The 20,041-nt window shown below is 37.6% G+C and overlaps 1 long non-coding RNA gene across 1 annotated transcript; it reads left to right on the plus strand.

Moving 5' to 3' along the window:
* The first annotated feature begins 2,497 nt into the window (after positions 1–2,497).
* On the plus strand, positions 2,498–19,270 carry LOC116783852. The gene is made up of 3 exons (XR_004355870.1): positions 2,498–2,573; positions 16,631–16,706; positions 19,145–19,270. It is a non-coding gene; the product is annotated as an uncharacterized LOC116783852 (long non-coding RNA).
* The last annotated feature ends 771 nt before the right edge of the window (positions 19,271–20,041 follow it).

Here is a 20,041-nt window from a genome sequence, read left to right on the forward strand (position 1 = left end):
TAGGATCCGAGATCCCACTGCCTCACCACATGTCCTTTCCAGATCCCTTCCCAATCTCAATGCCCCTATGCCTTGACAGGTAATTTTGCTCACTAACCACTTTAGTTCTTTCTATTTTGCGTCCTATTCCTTGGCTCTTGCTTTTCGGTCTGTCTTGCTGGTTTTGCCAACCCAGTTGTGGTTTCACTTTCTAGTTTCTGCTGTTATGTGGTTGTTGTTACCCACAGCACTTCTAGTTCCAATTTTGTACTGCCTTCCCTCACGTGGGTTTATTTTTTGGTCCTAATTCACTCTCATACCTATTCAGGTTCAGCCTGGGTTTTTTTCCCGTTTTAAATGTCCACAGTTCCTCAGTGCTCAGTGAATGCAGGGGAGAGCACTTGTGCTCAGAATTTGGTCCTGGACTCCTCATGGTCCACAGCCACCCAAATTATCAGCTGCATAGCTGCATGTAGATAAGTAATTTGGCATATATGTTATTAGTTTAGTCTTCTATCCCCCAACCAAATGTTACCTGTCTTCCTTGTCTTGTGAAGATATTGAACACTGTTGAACAGTCTGACAGTGCCCTCAGGGTTCAGTGGTAATACTAATATTAGATAATAATGATAAATCTGTAAATCACTTGGGACATTCTAGAAAATGCATTCACTAGTCCTTATATTAAAGTTCAAGACTGGCAGGTGTGAGTAACCATTTATTTTCCTTTCCACTTTAATCCATCTGGATATAACCTTAGGGGTTTTTTCTCTCTCTTTTTCAAACTTAATGATAATTAATTTAAAGTTTTGTACCATCAGGTGTAATAGCCTTTCAGCAGCTATAGTTCCAATTTTATACTGGCAGAGGCGGATGTTCTTAATGCTTACATTTCCCAAGTTGCCCTAGGCTTTCGTTATAACTAGTTGGAAGGCCCTTTAACGGATGGTTCAGAGTTCAACCCTAATTAAGCTGTTCAATTCTTTTCACTTGAGAACTTTATTTTCTCCACTGTTTTGAGACAGATCCATAAGGGTTTTTCTCACAAAGCTTTTAAATTCACCTCTTATATGAGTAAGTCATCCTCTATTTGATGTTGAGTGAATTCCGTGCTGTAATATGATGATTATCTAGGGCATATTAGAGATTATTTAAAATAGTAAGTAAATACTGGCCATTGAGTTTGTTACCTCTTGTTCATTTACTTAATTGTTGGCTCATCCCAGTGATAAATTCCTAAATATTTACAGCACTATAATTGCCTTAGAGCATGCATAATAAGCAAAATAAACTTTTCTATCCTGTAAATTTGATGGAGTTGTGTACAATTACTCATTAAAGTATCTGTAAATCTTTACAGGTTTGAAATCTTCTGCACTGTTATAATTTCTAAAGACAAAGGCACAGCCTTTGAAATAGTCTTCAATATTGAATCAATTGCTGAGCTTAAACACTTTGTAACGTTTTAACATAAATATTTTTGTACAAAATGTTGCACCAAGGATACTGACATTTCAACATTAATTTTTTTGCCTTTATATTTTGAAGCCAAGGACATTTCTATCACATGGATGCTGGTTATTCTGTTGGTTTTCCTTTCTAAAAATCGTTCTGCATATGAAGCTGTAATAGATATATATTTTGCAAGAGTCCATGCAAAATTGCAGAAACAAGATATCTTTAGTAAATATCTTTTCAATTCTAAGCAGAAAAATTTAATTTACATCGAAAGAGTAAAACCTCTATTTGCTACTGATTTTATCTTTGTAGATTCTTTGTAGTGCATGAAAGGTCTTAGGCACAGTCATAAGTTAATTGTTATTTATATGTTGTTTTTATTTGCCATCTGTCTATTTGGTCTTATCTGACTTGCATTTATTTATTTATTTATGCTCAAATGAAGTATTGTGGGATTGTTTTTAAATTTCTTTTGATCATACCTTATCCAGGTCTTTTTCTCTTTTGATCATGAAGAAAAGTATAAAACAATCTATTTGTGAAATCCTTTCAAACAAAGATAAAACAGATACACATCCAAAATACCTTTCCCAATATGGAAAGCACAGAGGGAATGCATCACCTCTTTCAAAGTAGACCTTGTACATATTCAAGGCATGTAAATAGGAAAAAAAAAACTCAACAGAGTAAGCAAAAAATTATCTTCCAACTGTCATCTATAGGGGGATATTAAGCGTTTTAGACTGGTGCTGTGACGTGCTTCGAATGCACATACATAACATCTATATTTTTATAATAGTGCTGTGTAAACAACTTTCATTAAACATTTCTCTAACTTGTCTTACATCCAGCAGAATTTTTTTTCTTCGTTAAATTCTGACTTACAAAGAATCTAATCCTGCAGTTTGTACCCAAGCAAATTTTAATTATATATTTCTTACCTTCATAAGTATCCTAGAATGAGTTCATCCTAGATGTTCCTTGCACAAATGAAATGATTAAATGGTAAAGAAAGGTAAGAAAAGAAGACTCTACTTTTTTAAAGTAAACAAAGTTAATATTTAAATATTAGCATTAGTCTTTTTTCCTTTATTTTTTAGTTGAGGATTCCAACTAACGGTCAGAGAGAAATGGAGGTAAGATAAATCCATATTCTGCTTTTACTTTTCCAACCACAGGGATTCTTTCTGATTTAGTTTAATATCTTGTATCTTGTGAAGTTCAAAATTCAGATTTATATTAAAGAAACCTTTCTTATCTGCACAAGTACCTTTGCCATATTTTTATGATAGTGAAATTATTTGATCTACTTTTCTGTAAACACCTAGTATCGAGGAGGACATCGAGGATATTTACAATGACTACCTTCAGGCACAGGAGGCTAATTTCTCTAGACTTTCTCAGTATTGGTAGAGATCCCTTTATGAAATATTTCATAACAAGCTATGACATGCCTTGTTGAGAAAATGTTCTCCCTCTACTGTATACAACAAACCTAGAGAAGTAAAATTCCTTGCTTAGTCTTCTGGCTCCTGTATAGCCTGCCCTACCCACTGCCAGTACTTGTTAATTTGAGGTTATGTTTCCAAATCTGTACTTTACAAGGGATATTGTAAAGTATACAAAAAATTGTATACTTTACAATTTTTTACAAGACTCTCCAAAAATTTTACCCCCCCCAGATTCACTTTCATGAACATTTACAGGTGTTATATCTTCCTAACAGACTTCCCACCTTGGTATACATGGTTGTATATGTAGTTAGGGCCCAATGATAACACATAAATTTTTTTTAATTCTCATACATATATTAGATGTTCATTATATAAAATATATGCATTATGTAATCCATATTGTCTGTATTGCTTATATCGCATATCTTATGCAAATGTTAACCACCACTTAGTCTTCATATTTATACTCTAGCATAGTCTTCTAATTTCAGGTCACATTTTTGAAGAGCGAAGTATATTCTCTCTCTACTCTGTACTATTATCACTGTAGTGAAAGTATTGTATAGTGAAAGAACATTGCATAGTAGAAGTTGCATGAATGTATAAGCATTTTGAAAAGCGAGTAGCTGCCTCCCCATGTTTCAGTTTTTGTTTCAAAATGTCTCTCATGGGATCCTGCCAAGCAGGTTCCTGACAAGCTGGAATTTGTTTTCCTTAGGTCTAGGATTGTGATTCTACTCTTTGTCTTGCTCACTTTTCTCAGAATTTTGAACTCCACAGTCTTAAGGTTACTGCAGCCAAGGCTGCCCTTGACCTTCACATCCTTGGCCACTCCTTAGCTATGTTAGAGCAATAGGTCAAGCAGAGCATCTCCCTAGTCAGTTGACCCCTTCATTAGGAGGAACTCAACTGTTTGTCCACACAGCACAAAAATCTCCCAGATCACTTACATCCAGCAAATATGTTCTCCCAGCAGATGTCAGAGTGGCTGAAGTCCACAAGTGTACCAGGGCATGTGAAAGTGTTGTGTCTAAAGAAGCTTTCATCTTGATATTTCTGATCAGGTGATATGTGACAGCTACGTACCACAGTGTCACCCACATTGGTCTGTCCTCTGATGTAAAAACCTTTGACAAAAAGCGATTACAACTCTTAGTTATGTGAGCTGTTCCACCACATTTCTCTATCCCAATGGTATTACTTCTCTACAGTTATGCAAGAACTTGTAGTTTCTCTCTTGAAGTTTCCCTCTTGAAGTTTCCCACACTTCACCCATTTGTGTAAAGGACTTGTTGTGTGCCCCCACTCATGCTAGATTTAGCAGCAGAGTGCAAGTTTCATGTTTTCCCCTGGACGCATCCTCATCTTCCCCCTGGCTTTCACTTCTCTTTAGATTATAATAAATTTAGTCACATGTTTAGTCATGGACCAGAAGAGGAAAATGTTGTTCTTTAGATGAAAGCATTAAAGAGAGAATTAAAATAGCACATTTATGTTCCTATGAAGTAAGCAAGCACACGGGCCCTGATGCAGCAAATTACATCTTCCTGGAAAGAATATTTTATACACATATTCCTGTAAGGAGTTTGATTGTATGGTGTAGAATATTTAAAGATACTCAAAACTATGGATTGGAAAGTCCATAGTAAGGAATAGATTCTCTTCTTTGGAGAGGGATTTGTAAACTGTGCTATCACCCTTCCTGTGATAAGGTCATAAAACACATAAGGTGGTGTATCTATCTTTGGAAAGTCCAAGGTTTTGAGCAGGGCAATAATTGATAGGGTTTTTTTTTCTTGTATAAAATATTAAATTCTGAAAATATATACAGTTCAGGATTAAAATTCTAAATTGTGAAAGGTACTTGAATCAATGCTTGATATACCAAGGTGCTACAAATGCTGTTTCAATTCAGTGTTTATTTGTGACATGTCTCCTGGCATAATATTATTACCTGGTAAGTTTGAAAGCTGTTATTGCACTTGTACTCTGTGCCGGACAACTAGAGTAACTGCACTTTTAGAGTAGACCTCAGGAGAGGATATGCACCAAATTTAAGTACCCGCTCAAATCTCGCCTCATCTGTTGACATAGGCTCTAAATGAGCATAAAGGTCAGACAGGCATTTTGGTTTTTTGCTTCTGTGTCTGTATGCAGGGTTTGTTTTCATTCTATGCAGGTTTATAGGTATATCACTGAGTCTTCTGTGTATCTGGTGTGTTTCCACATAACCTTCTTTTTTAATTACTTCAACAGAAAAAAGTTCTTCTTTGTCTGACTCACTGGTCTGGACAGGAGTGAAGTAAGTAAGAACTGGTCTAGCAATTTAAACAAAGGTCTGTAAAACAAAGAACTCAGCCATCGTAATTCTGAAGATTGATTCCTGTTTGGTATGAAATGATTAAACCAGCAGAAAAAAGTGTGACCTAAGGACCTCAACCTTTCCTTCCTCAAAGTCAGAATACCCTTCCCTAAGGACCTGTCCCAGCTACCCTTATAGGAATAGCAGAGCATGGAAGATATTAGGCTATGACAGACTGTTGGCTGCCATGACATTTGGCAGAAGCCAGAATGAATCACTAGATCTCTGATCAGGAGAAATTAGGTTACCTTAGGAAAAGACCAGCAGAAAACAGAAAGTCACTTCTATCTGCAGCTGAACAAAGCACAGTTTCGGAATGTTGTTCTCCTTTTTCTCAGCATTACAAACAAAACTGGGAATAATTTTTCCAGTGTAGCATATTGGAAGGCATTGTCTTCCCTGAGGTTACTGAACTGGGGTGTGGGTACCATGGGAGAAGAAGACTTGTGATCATGGCTAAGTGTTCAAATGAATCTCCAGTTTCAGCTTCCTCTCTTCAAGTCTATTTTCTTTTCTGTATTTTCCTTAGGCATGTGGTTTTTCTTTGTTTATGTACAATGACTTCTTCTGTCCTCTTCCCTGCTCTACCTACACAACAGCATTTTCCTTTTTATGTTCAGTGCTTTCACCTCTCAAGCCCCTCACCTCCTCCAAATGTTGCTTCTGCATTAAGACAGAGGAGCAAAACCACAGGGGAAAAAATAAAGCAGTTAGTTCTTCAAAGAACTAGACTGCAGCCTCACTCCCAAACCTGCATACATATTTCTGGGTATGAAAGAAAAGCAGATGAAAGGCTGGTGAGATTTTTTTGGGCTGTTGTGTTGTTAAGGCAGAAAAGTCATAGGAGAAAAGAGGGGAGCTACCAACGAAGTACCAGGCATAACCTGAACCATTCTTGGGAATGTGGTCCTCAGAAAAGAAGCTTTTTGGACTGAGGATTCCAGGACAGAGCTGCAAACTAAGAGACTTTATTTTTTTCTCTGATCACAGAAAGAAGATTTTCTATTTTTTTAATGTTGATGTAAATAAACAAGGTTGCATTATCAGCATCTCCTCACACAAACAACCTGCAAGTCCCAAAATCTGGCTTAGATGCAAAAAAGGGTAACTATATATTTATGTAGAGTGAATAATACATGAATCCCTTGTTCTCCAAGTGTGATACTGTGTTCTTTACAGTGTCATTCATTAACCTATATGGCACAAACAGTGAGAGGAGGTCAATATATTATTCAATATGTTTGAGTAATTAGGAATTGATTAGCATACAAGAAGCCAAATGAAAAGACACATTTCCCCCAATGACTGAAGTTGTTGAATTAATTGATAAAACCCAGAATCTCTATTTCAGTTCAATTCTGTTACTCTTCACACTTACTCAGATTTTTTTCCTATAGTTCGGTGTTGGCATGTTTCAGCGATGTTGCGCAGTGCCTTTGGACCCTTAGCCTTTGTAGTGCTAAGGACCTTCTCTTTCCATTTCTGTAGTCTGTTTTTCATTTCCATCTCTGTCAACTTTCAAGCAAATTGCTGGACACCTCCTAGGGGAGGACACTTGCCTGGAAACTCCCATCACTTCCCTACTCAGTTGGCCACTGTGGAGTCTTTCCTTCCCCTTTTCCTTTCTTTGTCTCTTTCTCTCTTCCCCACCCCTTTTGTTTTAATTTTCCCCCAAAGTAATTTTTGCTGTTAAATTTGCTATATGCCTTTGGTGCAGACCCTGCTAATCTTTGTGCATGTGAACCTGCCAGGGAAAAAAAATTAACTTTAGAAGAAGAAAAGAAATTAGTCTTCCGTTTACTTATTATAAAGTGTTTAATTGAAGAGGCATTTTCATGAGAGACATAAAAGAACACCTATATGTTGTTAAAGTGTTTTAATGCCTTTTAATCTACCCCAGGACAAGCTTGATGCACATATGCTTTTTTTGTGGAGGATTAATATTTGGTATAAAATATTCCTTGAACATGAGTCCTGAAGACCTCTAACCAGTGGCAAGTGCTTCCTCCTACTAGTCCATGCTTCCTAACGTGACTTTGCAAAATAATTGTTAATTTCATTAGCATCCAAACATTATGTGCCCTTGTAAATACAGTATTGACAACTAACTTAAGGATTTTCAAGAGAAGATTAATATTGCAGTTTCTTGTGTTGTTTGTCTGCTATCTCAGTCAGGAGTGAATCCCATAAAAATCTCTTGTGGTTTTTTTATGAATGTCCATCCCATATTTGGAATAAATCACACAATCTATGTAATTTTTTTATATAATCATGAGTTGTTTAGGTTGGAAAACACTCTGAAGACCATGGAGTCCAACTGTTCCCCTAGCACTGCCAAATCCACCACTAAGCCATGTCCCTGTGTGTCTACATGTGTTCTAAATACCTTCAGGAGTGGTGACTCAGCCACTTCCTTAGGCAGCCTGGTCCAATGTTTGACAACCCTTTCCACGAAGAAAATTCTCTTAATATTCAATCTAAACCTTCCCTGGTGCAGCTTGACACCATTTCTTCTTGTCTTATGGCTCGTTACCTTGGGAGAAGAGACTGACCCCCACCTGGCTACACCCTCCTTTCAGGTAGTTATAGACAGTGATAAGGTTCCCCCTGAGCCTTCTTTTCTCCAGGCTCAACAACCCCAACTCCCTCAGCTGCTCCTCATGTGACTTGTGCTCCAGACCCTCCACTAGCTCTGTTGTCCTTCACTGGACGTGCTCCAGCACCTTAATGTCCAGGAACAAACTGGTGAATGGGCTGGAAAGGAGGACTTTTTGCTTGTCTTGTTTGGAGATGTGGAATTAAAGGGGTAATCTCATTGCCCTCTAAAGCTTCCTGGGAGAGGAACTGGAGAGGGAGGTGTTAGTCTCTTGCCCCTGGCATCCAGTGACAGGATGCATGGAAATGGCTCAAAGCTGTGCCAGGGGAGGTTTAGACTGGACATCAGGAAGCATTTCTTTACTGAGAGGGTAGTCGGACACTGGAACAGGCTTCTTAGAGTGTGGTCAAAGCCCCGAGCCTATCAGTGTTTAAGAGGCTTTTGGATGATGCTTTAACTTTTAGTCAGCCGTCATGTAGTCAGGCAGTTGGACAAGGTGATTGTTGTAGGTCCCTTCCAATTGCAAATATTTTGTTCTGTTCTGTTCTATTCTAATCTAGTCTAGTCTAAACGTTGCTTTCAACAGTAATTCTTTACTTTGTTTGCACTTCAGATGTTTCCACTGGCTTTCTTTTAAGGTTTAAATACATATTTTTTTTTAGTCTGTCATATACCTCAGATGATGCTATGGTTGTAATATCCATCTGATACCTAGTTCTTTTACTCTGCTTTACCCATAAAGTTCTGCTGGTATTTCTTTTAACATTCTAACTTAGTTAGTGACTAGTTTCAAGATGCACTTTCTCTTTTGAAAACTGAGGGAAATAAATATCTTGCTAGAGAAATATTTCATTCTTTCTGCTTCCTCCACAAATGCTAAATTTCTTTCAATATGGCCTGAAGCCCAGGACAAACAATATTCTCTACCAGTGACAGGATTAAAATCCAGTATTTTGTGATCCATCAGTGTTGAAATGAGAGCTGTATACCATTGGTAGGGCAGGTCATTGGAAAGGAAATGGAATGTGTGCAGTACTATCTATTAGTCATGTCATTGCTGAAATATCAGACCTCGCACTTGTCATATTATATGTGAAAATGCTATTTATATATAATTATTGCATTTCTACAGTGTGTTAGTGATAGTTTCACTCTTCTTTAAATGCCTATACAGTTATACTCCTGATATTAGAGGATTTATTCTACTGCTGAAGAAAGTGATACTAATAGTATTTCTTAAATACAAAAAAAAAAAAATTGCATAATCTTTCTTGGTAAAGTGTAAGAAATACAGGGCATGTCTGACAGATGATAGAGAGATTATGTTGTCATTTGTTTGGCATACATAAATTCAAGGCCAAAATTACTTGATCATCTAGTTGCTCATAACATTGCTTTTCACATTGTTTTGCAAAGTTACGTCTTTTGAAAATGGATCAAATCTCTAATTGAAGCTTTTTGCCAGTAATGGAAAAAATTCAGAGATTACACATTCTCATCATTTCATTTATCATTGAAATCTTGTACCTTAGCTTTTACACAAGTTTCTGTGAATACAGCTTCAAGCCACTGTTTTCTGCTTTGCTCTCTCCTGATAAGATTAAATAGCTTTAACACCTGGTGTTTCCTCCCTGCAAATGCACTTTTATTCTGTAATCATCTCACAGCTTCACGTTTTTGGTAAAATGGACGGATCTATTTTTTCTCTCACTAAAAGGCATTTTCTACAACCCTCGAGATATTCTGTATATTTTCAGTACTGCTGAATTTTCAGCAACTTTTTCTAGACATAACTCCTAGACCTAAATTCAATCTCCCTGGATTACTTTCACCAGTACTGTATACAGCACAGTGATAGCAATGCACCAGATGTTTATGTTTAGTTGGTAGTCTACTATAATTCTTACATGCTTTTTGGTCACTGCTTTTCAGGATACAATCTGTCATGCTTGTGGATTTTACCTCTAGTCTTGCTTTCTACAAATAGAACTTTGCATTTTACATTAGTAAATGAAATGCTGTTTAAATAGAGGCCAAACTTAGCAAGTGAGAGAGACTGTTCTGCACAATTCCTTTTCCTTATTTATCATTTTGCTAAATGTATGGCCATGTGTAATAATTTTTAACTAGCTCACTAATGAAAATGTTGAATAGAATCAAGCCTTGAACCTGTGCTTTTGGGACTGTCTGAAAAACACTCCCAATAAATGGAAAACTTTTCAGTGAGAAGAGTGTCCTTCTGGACAAGATGTCCAGCACACAGCTGCATAAACACATCATGTTGTGGTTCACAGCTTGAGCACGGAGGGTAGCAGTGAATGGGGTAACATCAGGCTGGCGACCTGTCACTAGTTGGGTTCCACAAGGCTCCGTCTTGGGCCCTGAGCTCTTCAACATATTCATAAATGACTTGGACGCAGGACTGGAAGGGATACTAAGCAAATTTGCAGATGACACCAAACTGGGAGGAGCTGTTGACTCCCTCTAATGCAGGGAGGCCCTGCAGAGAGACCTTGACAGAGAACTGGGCAATCACTAACCATATGAAGTTCAACAAGGGAGAGTACTGGATTCTGCACCTTGGGTGGGGCAACCCCTGGATGTTCAGACAGACTGGGGAATGAGATGCTGGAAAGCAGTGTCATGGAAAGGGACCTGAGCATCCTAGTTGATGGCAAGTTGAATATGAGTCAGCAGTGCCCTGGCAGCCAGGAGGGCCAACTATGTCCTGGGAGGCATCAGGCAAATCATTGCCAGCCAGTCAAGGGAGATGTTGTCCCACTATGCTCTGCGCTGGGGCAGCCTCAGCTTGAATATTGTGGCAGTTTTAGGCACTGCAATATCAGAAGATATTAAGCCATTAGAGAGTGCCCAAAGGAAGGCAACGAAGATGGTAAAGGGCCTTGAGGGGAAGCCATTATGAGGAGTGGCTGAGGTCACTTGGTCTGTTCAGCCTAGAGAAGAGGAGACTGAGGGGAGATCTCATTGCAGTCTACAACTTGTGAGGGGAAGAGGAGGGGCAGACACTGATCTCTTCTCTGTGGTGACCAGTGATAGGATGTGAGGGAATGGCCTGACGTTGTGTCGTGGAGGTTGGATATTAGAAAAAGTTTCTTTCCCCAGACGGTGGTTGGGCACTGGAACAGGCTCCCTGGGGAAATGGTCACAGCACCAAGGCTGACACAGTTCAAGAAGCGTTTGGACAATGCTCTCAGGCACATAGTGTGACTCTTGGAGATGGTCCTGTGCAGGGCCAGGAGCTGGACTCGATGATTCCATCCAACTCAGCATATTCTGTGAGTTCTTGAAGGTATTTCAGTAAGGTAGCATCTTATACTGGATCTTAACTACATTGACATTGTGTCCAAGTTCTTAGCTTCCTTGTCTGTCAGTCTTTAGCTTGATCACAGAGATCACAGAGATCACAGAGTAGCACCATTTCAGGGAGTCTCTTGAATTTCCGGGATGAATCTGACTTTGCGTGCATAGTAAGTTCATGCATTTTCAAAAGGTGTTTCAAGCTCACTTGCATATGCAAGCTTTGTGTGTTAAGAACTTCCAAATAAGAATGATTTCTGGTGTTTTTGCACCCGACTTTATCTCTCTTCCTGTCTCTTATTCCACTCCATGAAATATAAAAACAGCAGAAAAAGAAAGGCCACCCCTGGGTGGCTTTGCTGGGTGGTTCAGAATATAATACACACCAGAGAGGACAGTGAACATCTTTTTGGGTGACTGCAGGGTCAATCTAGGATACAAGGTTATGGCAGTTACTCTTAGTGGTAACTTTTACCCTATTTATCACATGCTTCATCAATATCATAGGATGCTTCTTTATTAATCACAGTGTAATGTGCATGTAAAATCCTTTTCAAGTTTATGTGTTAAGTGTATATATTTCTGTTCACCAGTCTTATGAAAAAATGAAATCACTTTTGTTTGATTAGGCCTGTTTTCCCTAACATCAGAATTCTTGACATTAATTGTATTCCTATCTTAAGTGTTTGGGTTTCTCCACAATTTTGTTTGGTTATGATGGCAGCCTAGTCATTTAGGTGTTGAAAACATTTGTTGCTTTAAAGATGTTTCCTGAGATGATCACATATCTATTCTTCTGAAATAGTGTTTGTAATACGAACATGAATCACATTAGCTTTGCCAACTAACCATTTTAAGATTCCTAACTGTGAGACATGCCAATGTTAACCTCTTTATCAGTCTTAGATGATTTGAAAATCCAGTGTATCTGATCTTCATCTGAGCGTTCAGTACATTACTATTTGGGAAGATACTAGTCAAAATGAAGAATAGCAAAAAATGGATAGAAATACAGGACAACTGGCTGAAAACATATACCAGTGCATTGGTTGAAAGAAGAATTGTGATGAAAAAAGATTGTCTGTAGATTTCATCAAGGATTCTTTTTGGAGGTTGATCTCATTTAATAGTTTAATTAATGACCTTGGCAGAAATGGTGGAAATGTGGTAATGAAATTTGCTGATGACAAAATTTGGGAAGTATTATCAATACAAAGAAGAAACTGGATGACCTAAAGGACTCCTGTAATAGAATAGGGTTATATTTAATAATGAAAAGTGTCAGGTCATGCATTTAGCGACTAATAACAAGAATTTCTTCCAGAAACTGGGGACTTATCAGTTGGAAATGACAGCAAAGGATAATGATGTGGGTCAGCCAGGGTGTGACAATAGGGCAGGTCTGTGAAAAGGGAACTTAACACAAGGATGTATATTTCCAGTAGCAAAAGGTGATTATTAGTGCCATTGTACACTATAATGATGAGACCTTTCTTTGGAATCCTCTTAAACAGCTCTATCTATGTTCAGATCTTCCTGAGCTTTGTAAAGTTAGCCTTTTTGAAAGGCTGGATATAATATACCGGTTTGTCTACCTTGTTCACCTACTGAGTCTAAATAATTTCAGGCTTGTTGTTTATGCTTCTGTTTTTTGTCCGGTGGGTCCAAGTGAAGGGACAGTTAGCCCTGTTGTTCCCAGTGTAAGAATTGTTTATCTGTATCGATCATAAGGTGATACGTTGTTGAATGATGAGTTTTACTCTCTTTAGAGCCTATATACACTTTTATATGTAATTGTACTGCATGGAATTCAGTATATTATTTATATTTATATAGGTTCCAGCCTGTAAAGTCTTTGTCCATGCACAATCATGACTGATAACCATATCCCTCAAAGAGTATATAGGGTAACAAAAGAGGATTAAGGAGAATTTCTATCCTTTGCTGCATGTGAGGTGAAACATAGTGACATAGTATGAGGAAAAGGATGAGATACTTCACGTCTTCTTTGCCTCAGTCTTCAATAGTAAGGACAGTTGTTCTCTGGGTACCAGGCCCCTGAGTGGGAAGACAGGGATTGGGACCAGAATGAAGCCCCCATATTCCAAGGGAAAATGGTCAGCTACCTGCTACATCACTTAGAAACACACAGGTCACAGAATCCCAGAATCAACCAGGTTGGAAAAGACCTCTGAGATCATTGAGTCCAACCTATGACCATGGTCAAGTAGACCATGGCACTAAGTGCCACATTCATTCTATTCTTAAACACCTCCAGTGTTGGTGACTCTACCACCTCCCTCGGGAGCTCATTCCAATGCCCAATCACTCTTTCTGTGAAGAACTTCTTCCTAATGTCCAACCTAAACATTCCCTGAGACAGCTTAAGACTGTGCCCTCTTATCCTGTTGCTGACTGCCTGGGAGAAGAGACTGACCCCCACCTGGCTTACACTATCCTTTCAGGTAGTTGTAGAGAGTGATAAGGTCTGCCCTGAACCTCCTCTTCTCTGGGCTAAACAACCCCAGCTCCCTCAGCCGCTCCTCACAGGACTTGTGCTTCAGACACTTCACCAGCCTCATTACCCTTCTTTGGACACCTTCAAGCACCTCAACATCCTTCCTGAACTGAGAGGCCCAGAACTGGACACAGTACCCAAACCTGAATACACAATGAGGTCTTCTGCAGTTCCAGAATTGGAAACAGTCAAATTTCCAGTTTTCATAAACATATTGCTGACTTTTTAAAATCATGGAACTTATGACTCAAGGTCCAAGTTGCCTTCCAGATTAGCTAGGAAGAGAATAGATATCAGAGACAGGTATTTTTCTTCTCAAATGCACATGTTTTTCCTGTGAATTTCTGAAACTAAAATGCTTATACAAATATTTTTATTTCATTGAATCAGCATTTTTTTACAAAATCCTTGCTTTGCATTAGAAATTTTTCATATGAAAATTCTGCAGAAACTTCTGCAGAACTGGGCCTTAGGTTTATAAGGACACAGGGAACTAACATGGTGTCAAGCTTTCTGACATCATCATATTTCAAAGGAAAGTTGCCATGCAGTTTTAAACTACCATTACATATCCACTAAAGAGTGATAAGACACTGATGAAATGTTGCAACACAACATGGACATTTTGCTTTTTGTGATAGAACACCACAAGTAGCAATCACAGCCCTATTCACATTGTTCCTAAGGGAGAAAAAAAAAATGCTTCCTGCATGCCTTTACAGCTGAGCTGGCAGGTAGCTTTATCACTTGCTCATAGTTGTATATTGGGGGTTTTAGCCATAGGATTTACTCCATCATTGGATGAGAATATGGGGGTTTTTTGTGTGTGTGATTGTGCATGAAAGGATGGATTGAGTAGCATATCTTTAACAGAACAAAATAAAATAAGTACTAGTGAGGGCTGCATGGTCTGATTTCTGTCACCCATTCAAAGGCTTCACAACTCCAGATGAAGTTTTTAATTTTCTGCTTTCAAAACCAATATTTCATACATCTAATGCTTATCACTAAGTTTCTGGCTCTCCACTCCTAACAGGAGCCAAAGAGAAATAGATACGCCAGACGCATACCTTTGTCTGCTCCCTTAACAGATCTTTCCTTGTAAATTCATGTAGTGCAGGGAAATGAAGGGCAAATAGAAGTAATAGCTAATGCACTTTTTGTGTAAATGGTCACAACAGATATTTGATACATAATAGTAAAAGGGTTTTACAGGAAAAGGGGCAAGAAAAGTTAGACAATGGTAATTCTGAATTAAAAATATATATCTTTGCAATATTTAAAACTCCACAGAGGTTTTTTTGGAAGCAGCTACAAAAGATGTAAATCAGTGATGAGAAGTAATGCAAAAGAGGATGAAATACTTCCACAAATGTTTTAAGAATTTATTCACAAAATTATTTTATATAGAAAGATAAGTTAAGGAATATATTTGAAGTGAAACATCAGTGAACTAACCGATGTATTCATGGAGTGTTCAGGTTGCATTCAGCTTGCATTCACTGAGCAGCATATGGAGAAAACAGAGCTTTGATTCATCCAAAAGGTTAACTTATCCACTGTTGTCTACACAACAGTGTAGACAAGGCTTTCTTTCAACTTCATTGCCTGGATGATTTTGTCTGAAGTATGGAACTAAAAGTGATCCAGCCATTTATCCTCTCCCCATCCATGTGCAAAGGGGGAGCCAAAGGAGATGGCTTTCTGGGTGAGAAGAGGCTTCTGTTATGGCTGCATCTGCCTTCTCTCCCTACCATGGCACCTGAGGGAGTACAGTCAATAGACAGTGCAGACATTCTCAACTAAACCTGAAGAACTCAGCATGGAACTCAGAACATGCCATAGCACATTTTTAAGGCAAAAATGGCCCTTTCTGGTAACCCTGAGAAGTACCCTGCTAAGAAGCACTGCTACCCCAGCTTCACTTGGGTTTCATACTAGACAGAAAGGTGCATGACAGAAACTCCTATTTTTTAGTGGAATCAAGCCAGTAGTGTGTCACAACTCGTTTACTGATTCCTTTGGAGCCATCCCAGCTGTCATTGGGAACATATCAGTGAGTACCCTTACCATCTTCAGAGCAACCGTACTGGTATTTTAATCTACCTTTTGTATGTCCAATCGGTCCCACAGAGTACGAAGAAAGAAATATGCTTGTCTTAAATATTGTGTATCAGAGCTAATCACACTATTAGCACTGGATTTCTTTTTCACCTATTCTCTCATCTTGCTTAAATTGCAAATTAATATGTCTGACCAGCAAAAGAAAAATGAGAAATACCTTTGGAAAAGTTTAAAGCAACCCTTATTGTCATTTGCAATAGAACGTTATGCAAATAGTTGCTGGCTAGAAAGGGAAAGGGAAGTGTGCCAAGATAAAGTGACAAGGAGACAAGCAGAAAGAAAGAAAGATTTGCTTTTTGCAGACCTGACTACCTGACTGGTTGAGTTGACCAGAAAAATAATTACAAATTAATTACAAATTGTAATTAATTAATAATTACAAAATAATTACAAATCTCCTAACTCTTAAGGAGACAGTACTGCAGCATCTTGCATCACAAATCCTGCCTTTGGAAAACAGTATCTGAGAAGCAATGACATTGGACTATTGCAAGTTCTAAGATTTTGAAGTAGCCTTGCATTCTCTTTTTATCATCCATACTCTTCACCACAATTACTTCTGTCTCTTCCCCTAATTAGTGAGGAGGCAAGTGGGCAGAGTGTGTTGAGTTAAACAGTATCCTGCTCATAACTCTGTTAACATTGTCATTAAAATAATGTATAATATCACAAGTACAGGTTTATAGTTTTGCCTGGTTACCTACAAGAGAGGAACTTAAAAACTGTGCATAGTTTAGTATGCTGAATGTGGAAATAAAATGATAAACATGCCATAAGTTTATGGTGGATGTTTATAACTGTGTGTTGATTTTCTGATTCAGGTTATGACCACTGCAGAAGATTATGGTTTCAATATTTTGCTCTGCCAAATTCCAGAAAGCAGCTATTTTATTGATGGTAAGTTATTTACTGAAGTTGATTTCAGTTCCGTATTGTGGCCAGACTGAAAATAACATTTAAATAGACAAGAAAAAGAAGACACTTGTTAGTTAAGAGAGAGCAGTATTTGCGAGTATGAAGACAACTTCAAAAAATTGAATGCTTATTGAACAGTAGTTAAAATAACTTTTTTGCATGCTTTGCATGCTTTCTGAGATAGTTAAACAGAGAATTTTGTTTTCCTGGAATTGTTCAGACATACAGTGGGCAAAGCTCCAAGGAGATGAAAACTCTCATTTTAGCAGATGTTTTAGCAAACAGCATTCCTGATGAAATTTCTGGAGGACTTTTTCAGTCTACCAAAATGATTCCCTTATCTCATATGTTTACATTCTTTTCTTAAATTTTCTGCCCTCATGCATACCCCAGGTTTAGTTGTATTTAACAAGTTTGATGTCCATAGACAATAATGCATTATGGTTGGTGACACACTATTATTTTTTCAATATTTTTGGAATTTCTTGTAATGTCATTTTCCAAAAGAAGTGTTGATGTACCCTGACGTTTTGGACATATCAGAGATTTTCAAGATTACCATGACTTTTAATGATGAAAAATTGTTCAGATTCCAGAATCTGAACAGAACCAGGTCTACATGCTTTCTTGATATTCTGTACCAGTTTTAGGAAGCAAAGTTCTTTCATCTTTATCTTACTGCGTAAAAAATATTATGAATTACCTAAGAGGGGTGTTTTTATCTAAACCTCTTGTAAGTGCTTGTACACATAAGCAGGCCTTTCCTATTAGAACTTGAATAAAGCAAAAAAATTGCACTTGACTACAAAGTGCATGTGTGTTTTGCATTCTGAGTGGAGTACAAAGCTCAGTGTACTTATGTGTTATAAAATCAAAATCAAGTAATGATAAAGTTTGAGTTATAGGATCAGCAATGTTTTCTTCTCATTTTTTTTCTTTTTATATTCTTGCACAATTCCAGACACAGTGATCTTCTGGTCCAAGTGTGAGGTTCTCAAATGCTGTCATAATAAACAAAAGAAAAAAACCCTATTATTTTCTTATTCATCATTCCCTCTAATGCTGCCCTCAAATATTATTTTCGTTTTCTGTAAAGAATGCTTGATTTTTAGAGTGTTCCATTTAGAAAAAAGACACAACCAAACAAGGAATCAATTCTATTATTTCTGTAGAACAATCTGTATAACATACATGCAAACTAGGTCTCATGGGAAGTAAACATTGTAGCACATCCAGCTTCTTATTATGGACCATCATATGTCTGATGTACACTAATGTTAGAAAATATATTGCTCTGATAAGCTCCATAATTACTTAATTGTAGTATTTTCTTCAGTGCAGTCGAAGCCAGTTAAATATTGCACAGAAGTAGTTTTGCACATATTTTTTACCTTTTTTTCTGACATTTTATACCCAATTTTCTGTTATGCAGGTGTAGCACTGGTTTTAGGTAAGAATATTTAGCACTAATCTTAGGAAGTGAGTTTATACAGTGAGTTTATGAATTTTTAAACACTATAAACAACAACGGCTGTATTAAATGAGCTCTTTATGTTCCAAGTTGTTGGTATAAATGTTGAATAACCATTGCTGAAAATTTGAGACTCTTATGGTGAAGATGTATGTTAGAAAAAAAAAAAAGAATTCTTTTTAAAAAATAAATTCCACCCATTTTGTTTCTTCTGCCTTGACCCCCTCTCGTATTTTGTAGTTCACCTGACTTAAGTTGAATGATTACCAAAAAAAGAGTCCTGGATGCTTTTAATAAGTCATCTGTATTACCAGCTCAGTAGATGGCATTCTTCTTTTTGGGTAGATACTGATCAAAAGCCTCAGTGGTGCATTGTGAAGTACTGCTCTTTTATGAATGCCTCTCATCTTGATGTTCCTCACAAAAATTAATATTACTATTTTTTGTCCTATATTATCTTTCTATCTGCACATAGGAAGACTAGTCATAACCTGTTTCTCAGGCAGTATACATTTACAGTTTATAGTCTATGCATAGGACAGGATAACGATTGCTTAAAATGTGTGAGCATGAAGACACAGTGACATGTTGGTTAGCATCACTGACAGTGATCTTAGCTGTAAATCAGAGTTTCAACAAGTGATTTGAAGGCAGAGAAATAAAATCTGCAATCCTTAGTAAAAATTCTATGAGTTTGCATGGGACAAGGTGAAAATGTTAGAAAATGGAGTGAGTAGGCAGTGGAGTCTGACCTCATGGAACAAACGGAGGTGAAAGTTAACCCCAACTGAATGAAAGCTGTTAGGTTAGGAGCGGACTGGAGCTTGAAATGGAAACGTATCCTTTGCTCGAGGTGTTACAAAAATACAAGAACGAAGAAGGGTAGTCAGTTATCAGTGTGACACAGGCAGTGTTCAAGCCATAATTGGTCTTTTATTTTTGTTTGCAGGCAACACTACAAACCGCTGTAGGTTGAGAAAACATGCAGTTTCAGTTGTGTTCTTAATGGCCTTTTATGTCTGAAGACTTTGCAAACACTACAGAAACCACTTAAAGCAAAGATGTAACTTTCAGAAAAAAAAACTGCAGGTAACATTTCTGGTGAAAAGTACCTCTTCTGTGAATAGCTACTTTAAATAAATGTTTATGTTTATTTGAAAACATTTCTATGGGACTTGTTCTGTCATCTGCAGAGGAATATATGAAAGCTTGGACTAAGTCTATATTAACTTTTTGATGTAGCTGCTGTTATGTTAAGCATAAAAGTGGATATAAACCACATATTTAGTTTTCTGCAAATGGATCTACAAAAAAATAAATCCCAGTGCCAGGTACTGTTGCAGATCTGTGACTTGCTCTGGAGAAATATTTTAATGAGAAAAATGTCATTTTAGTTTGTTATGTGACTGTGACATTACAAATGGAAAAAAAACATGTAACACATTCTGACTTTAGTATTATGAGACATTTAACCATGAAAATTTGAGGAGACCATATTAGGAGATATATCCCTGAACAAGTTCAAGAAAATGTCAGCAGTATTTGTACTGATACAATACATGGGCCATGGACAGTTCCAAGTCTAGGCTCGAGGTGTACTGGCAAGGTCATTAGCTGTCTTTCTGAGTACTCAGGAGAATGCTAAAGTGGTGGTCTGCCTCTTCTACCTGCTCTCTTTGTTTTTCCCTGTTCCCTCCGTGTTCATTTTTTGACAAACCAGGCTTTTGTGTTACATTTAGAATTCTTAACAGTTCTTCAATAAATGCTGCTACTGCAGTCAGTGAGACCAAGCATCATCATAATTCCAAGAGATCAACTAGACATGATTGTGTCAATAGGTACTTTG

This window comes from Chiroxiphia lanceolata, chromosome 3, assembly GCF_009829145.1.
Source record: "Chiroxiphia lanceolata isolate bChiLan1 chromosome 3, bChiLan1.pri, whole genome shotgun sequence".
NCBI lineage: Eukaryota > Metazoa > Chordata > Aves > Passeriformes > Pipridae > Chiroxiphia > Chiroxiphia lanceolata.